Source organism: Armigeres subalbatus, chromosome 2, assembly GCF_024139115.2.
Source record: "Armigeres subalbatus isolate Guangzhou_Male chromosome 2, GZ_Asu_2, whole genome shotgun sequence".
NCBI classification, from domain to species: Eukaryota; Metazoa; Arthropoda; class Insecta; order Diptera; family Culicidae; genus Armigeres; species Armigeres subalbatus.
In genome coordinates, this window is record NC_085140.1 from 18,012,571 (window position 1) to 18,019,151 (window position 6,581).

The window sequence follows — 6,581 nt, forward strand, 5'->3', positions numbered from 1 at the left end:
CAAGATTGACATACTGCCCCTCCATAGTCGGGCATGTAGCACTTGGGCATTCTTGAGCTGGAAGCAAGAACCAGAACAAGTTTGAAACCAGCTACCGTCATTAGACGTTAGCTTGCTTCGAACATCATACCCACCAAGGCTCCTACCTACGTTCATTTCCAACAAAGTTACCCCCGCTCCCTCAATTCCTTCGGTTGGGATTGGCGTCGGTAACAAGCACCATTGACAGCTAGCGGGAACCTTCACCTACCTATTGGTGGTGTTGGTTTGCGTGGGAGAGCTATCAGATTCGTCAAATCGGCATCAACATTTCAAAAGGGCGAAACTGCTTTGGTAAACAAGAGCTTCTCACGTCGCTGGAGGGCTAATTTGAGCCCACCCATGCAATCCAACGCCAATGATGGAAGCAGCGAATCCTCATCTTTCAATCAATGGTGCTGGATGTTGTGGGTGGGCTCAAATTAGGCCACCAGCGACGTGAGAAACTCTTGTTTACAAAAGCAGTTTCGCCCTTTTGAAATGTTGGTGCCGAAATCGTCGTTTGAATCTTTGTTTACAAAAGCAGATAAGTCGTTTTGAAAATTTTGTCTTGAAGTAATCCCGACCAACCATTCGTCAAACTATGCTTCAAAGTTCTTTAAACAAAATTGAATAATTTTGTCGGTATTTCTTTACCCTAAAATATTTCCAAAAACGATATAAATCTTAATGAATCGTTATCTTTAATCATGTAAAGAATGTTATCAACCGAATAACATACTTTGATATAGCATTTCAAAGATAAACACCGATACATCTTTACCACTGAATTCATCGCAATAAAGCCCCAAACGCAATACAACGGAACGGCGACGGAAACGGAAAATTTGACAGTTAGCCCATATATTTTCTGTCAAATTTGCCGTTTCCGTCGCCGTTCCGTTGTATTGCGTTTGGGGCTTAACGTTATGAATATTCATGAAACGTTATCTGATTTTTGATAAAGTACGATCTGAACGTGATATATTTTGACAAAGAATTTCATCGATGAACACCACTGCCTCGTTATCACTTTTTAGTTCATCGATTCATATCGTTGGACATCGAAAAATCGATTGATATTTTGGCTTTTGTTTACGTCCTCTGAAATCTATAGATTTTCGGAATACAGTATTTTGCGCTCGGTAATGGCGGCTTAGTGAGTGCCTTTTTGACATTCAACAAGTAGAAAATAATTACATATTTTAATCAATGTAGGCCTAGATTCAAAGAAAAACAATGGCACTCATCAGCTCTGCCTTGAACCAACAATTTTGTTTATCAGAAGTCTAAATATATCCGTCGTCGTAATTTTCTATAGTTGCAATTCTTTTACAATTAATATTTTTTAATTTGATTTTTTAAATTTACAGCGGAAGAATTCTGAAGCCACAAGCTAACTATTTTTGAAAATTTTGTACGGATCTTTGGACTTGAAATGTGTGTGTGCCAGAGGTTGCAAAGAAAACTTAATTTGGTATTCAGACATTTGATTATTCCAGCCAAGAAGAAGTTTATGTTACCTCCTTTTCCATTCAAAAGAAATAAGAGTATCAAGATTGTGACACCCTTGTTGTTCCATTGAATCCAGTTTTGCATACTCCATAATACCTTTCGCACAATTATTCTTGTCTGAGGGCTTGCCCTCTCTTAAACATGTTTGTTTCGTTATTTTTTGTATGTATGGTATCTTAAAATAAAATATTAATGCATGTAATCAAAGCACAGTTCATTTGTAGAATGCTCGGTAGAATGCAGACGCAAGCGAACCTACATATTTATGGGCTAAACAATTTTTTATGAATAGGCGTACAATCTTTTTGAATAGACGGACTTTCCTAAACGTAATGGAGAATGGTTTTTTAACTGATCGCCGCAACTGGATTGTTTTGAGAGCAAGTATATGTCTTTCAAGTCCTCACAAATACGTTGCACAAAACCAACCGCGACATACCTATTTAAGTAAAATCAAATTACTGTCAAACTCGTTCAGGTATTCTGGTGTCCAGACAAACTATAAAAGACCTATAATAATACATATCTCTATCATTCATTTGTTCTATCACAAATTCCACTCACTATAAAACGAAAACTTTATTAATATTCTTCAAAAAACTTAAAAATAAGTAGGTAATTTCGCTCCCATATCTTCAGCAGCTGCTTGAATTGAACAGATTTCGACCATCACAAGATAAAGCATGAGCGGATGCATTTTATTGAAGACTATAAGATCATTTTTTAGAATCAACCGTTTTTCGCCCATCCAGTCAATGAAAGATCCTTATTAGCCTTTTTTGTGTTCCTGCCCGCATAATTACAAACTGTACATGGATATTTTCCCGTGCGGTCGACAACAGTATCCTTTACTGTTGACAACTGTAAATGAACAATCTCATATAAAGTTTTAACAGTTTGTGGTACGGTTATTTGACAAATAACAATATGTTGAATGGGTTGTTAAGTTATGTCACCATAAAAAATCGTCTGTTTTCACTATAGACACTGTAGATTCCATAGACGAGCTGAGGCGAAGGCGAGTGTAGCCAAACGAACTGTCAGTTTGTGTAGCCAAACGAGCATGACGTCACGATTGCAACCCAAGCAACAGAGCGTGTGACGTCATATTCGCGTGTTACACTGTGAAAAAATGGAAAAACACACTAAATCGAGAAGATTCAACCGTGTCTCCGCTCGTCTATGGAACCTATAGTGTCTATAGTTTTCACGTGCAAAATTTTCGCTCAACAGTATGATAAAATGTTGACATATAATGCAGGAAATAAAGAACATTTTAGAGACAGCATGTTATATGTTGACATTTAGTGATGTTGTCGAGCAGTTATGGTTGAATCGATCGAAAAGTATACGATAACCGCAACGTAAACTGTGAAGCTATATCTTACATCGTAATAATGATTCTGACCATATAACATGTTGTTTTTTATTATGCGGGTGTATTATTCAAAAAGCATTAATACTGGTAATGAATCCAATTAAATATTAGAAAACTTTTATAAACCTTGTATGCAGTAAAATGGTTGTCATGTTGACATAAGTTTGTTGACTACAAAAAACAAACACTGCATCGAGGCATACTTGATGAGTTCCAATGTTTTCTACCTCTTGAATGTCAAAGTGAGAGGAACTCACGCCGCCATTATCGAGCGCAAAATACTGGATAGAAATTTATATGGACGAATGTTGAATGAAACGACATTCGTTTTTCAATAATCGCAAGAGAACTGCCAACCTTGCCAACAACACTGGTTGCAAGATTTTCAGGCGTTCCTCAATGAGATAGATATTGTGGATTTACTTGACCAATGGATTCGAAGATCGGTTCACTTGGCTATTTCAAACGTTCCCTTTTGCAGCAAGGTTTGCCAAACTCAATAAATGTTTGGTAGATTACCTTGTTTTTTGCTCCTTGTCTATCAAAACAGATGTCAAAACATCGGAAAAGAAAGAGAAGTCCGAGGGAAACAGCAAAAAGCACGTGGCAGACTTGTCAGTTTTGACAGATTTTACTATGAAAACCGGTGTGAAGGTGAAAACGGCGATTCCAACGACCGTTCAAGGAGCGACTATTTCGAACGGTCGGGTCCAATAGGGAAATCCACGTACAATAGAAGGTGTGGAAAAAGACCAAATGCAAGTGTATTAGTGGATGAAAATGTAAACAGCAAATGGTGACGTACATATTTGCACGGCTTCTTATGGGAGCTCGTTCGAATGTAGTAGTGAAAGCTTTTCCGCCATACACGAAAGGCACGCACACAATATATGGATTTCCATATACTAATACTAATATTTTCATTGGGCGTTCCTCAACATTTTCTAGCCAGATTCCATGTATTTTGACATTCCACTGCAACCTGCAATATATGACGAAAGGGCGGTTAAGTTATGCTACAATAAAAAATCGGTCTTTTTCTCGAACAAAATTTTCCACATAGGGTAAAGTGCCCAATAGTGAACCCCCAACCAATAGTGGACCCTCCAGCCATTTTTGCATTATTACAGCACAATGTAAACATTTGGCTATGAAATTCTATTGGGAGAACCTACCTTACAGTTCTATGATTTGATTACATGGATTGGAAATGGCAGGGGACTGTAGAGAAGGCTAATACGCCTACCCACCATTCATTCAATATGGCGTACAATGCTTTTGTTTTAATTAAAATTATTTTCATGATAACAAAACTTTGGAACTATCGACGAGCTATTTTTCGACATAAAGAAGCCATACAAACTTAAAAGGTTCGATGTACTTCAACTAATTGCAAGTTTTCGCCAGGAGAAGTTAATTGCCGATAATTAGCACTAACTGCGTACGAACCAATCACCCAAAATGAGCGTTGAATTCGGGTATACTATCAAGGAACTGGGTACCAAAAACAGAAGTACCAAAAGCGATGTTGGGTAGAGTGCCATTGTACCGCGGATGACAGGCGTTTCACCCTCCTGGGAAATGGTATGGAAAGTAAAATTATGTTTTTTTACAATTATATAAACAATAAACACGAGAGTGTCCATTATCCAGCTTTCCACGCTCGGTAATGGCGGCTTGTCGGTGTGTAAAAATCCATCCGTCACTGTACTGTTTGACACTAGCTGGAGGAAAGCTCACTGGCGTTCCTGGGTGAGGGGAAGGGGAAAAAGGCCTTTTCGCCAGTGAGTTTTCCTCCAGCTAGTGTCAAAAAGTACAGTGACCGATTGATTTTTGCACATCGACAAGCCGCCATTACCGAGCGTGGAAAGCTGGATAGGAATATTTTGGGGGGTCCATAATAGGGAAGCAGAACATCCCGGAAGGGAACATCAAATTTCGACTATAGGAATGCAATTTCCTATTATGGACCCCCAGGGGGTCTACTATAGGGCGAATTTAATCAGACTTTAAAATTTTAATTTCAACGATTAACGTCGTGTATTTGAGTGTTTTATGTACACGCAAAAAAATGTTGCGGTCGAAACTACCATTCCGAGGGTTATTTTAAGAATATGCACCGACGATTTTCAGCAGATAACAAACCCGTTTGATTTGACCACGCGCGCAGTAAAAATCAACTGTGGCCCTTGCGGAATGTTGTCACATGAACTGTGGTGAATTTCTCTGAAGCCATGGTTGATTGTACTGGAATTTCATGGTTGTTTTAAGGTTCAAATTACCGTCATCCAGTTATTGTCGAGAAAGACAGCCACGTGCTCGTACCACCCCCCAGTAATAAAACCACCCACCGAGGAGAAAAAGCAGTCTCCAGCTGGATGGGGGAAGTATTTTGTTTCGAAACTAAATCATCCAATAGCGAAGACATAATTATATCCGGTGGATGCTTCATTTTGTTGTATTTCGCTTAAGTTTGCAAAAAAACTGCCTTTTGCTGCATTTTTTCCTAAGAGGGGAAATCGACGATATACTCTCACGCTCTCTTATGTATAAGGTAGCGTGAGCAAAATTCCGTTATTGCTAGCGACTTAATGCTAGTCACTAATGACGTGGCTCATGATGCTTCCGAATCTATGCTGCAGGTGTTTCCATGGCCAACGACGCCAATTGACGATTGTTAAGCAGTAGCTCAAACACGGATATTTCACCCACCACAACACCAAACATGTAAATTAGAATACGTCTCTTCATTGTAGCAGTCGTTATAAAACTACCTGCTACCTGCTACTCCAGTTTCCCGTGACTATGGGTATTGAATGCAGTGGGCCGTGGGGTGAATTTTCTATCATGTTGCTTGTTAGTTCTTAACCCTTGGTCGAAAAGAAAATCTGAAATTTCAAAAGAAAATGTTTGTAAAAGATAAAAATAAAATGCGTCTTGCCATAGACATTAACTATTCAGTTAAATACTCACCAGTAAATAAAAAAAAACTTCAAATGCAAGCACTTTAAATTTAGAGGATTCGGATAAAATCGATAAAATACACCGAGGTTCACACCGGTTTCCATGATGTTTTCGACTGAACGAAAATGTTAATTTTTTCATCCAAATATGGGTAAGTTCATTTATCCATATATATATATATATATATATATATATATATATATATATATATATATACCCGCATAAATCTAAACCATAATTGGAGAATTTCTCAGATCATCCATGACCATTAAAAACAAAAAAGCTACTGTTCTAATTACTGTTCATTCAAATGATAAACCAACCTCACCATAAATCATAATTACAGTATGTTCTATTGTATTTGTTCAAACAACTACATGGGTACCCAAGTAACCGTAAGCATTAAAATAAGCAGTACGTGCGACTATAACGCTATCACAGGGCTAACAAACTTTCTACTGGCTCTATAATAGCCCTATATAGCCGAAAAGGCGAAATAAAGTGCTAATGGTTACCTGGGTAATGGGCGGTTAAGTATAATTACTGTATAAAAAGACGCATTTTTCAGTACATTTTTATTCATACACAGTATGTAATATGGTCCACTTACAATCGTTGTTTTTGAGCAAAACAATATGGATTGTAATATATGAACAGTTGAATGATATGGTAAAAAAATCATCGCACCGTATCCCTTATCGTTCAT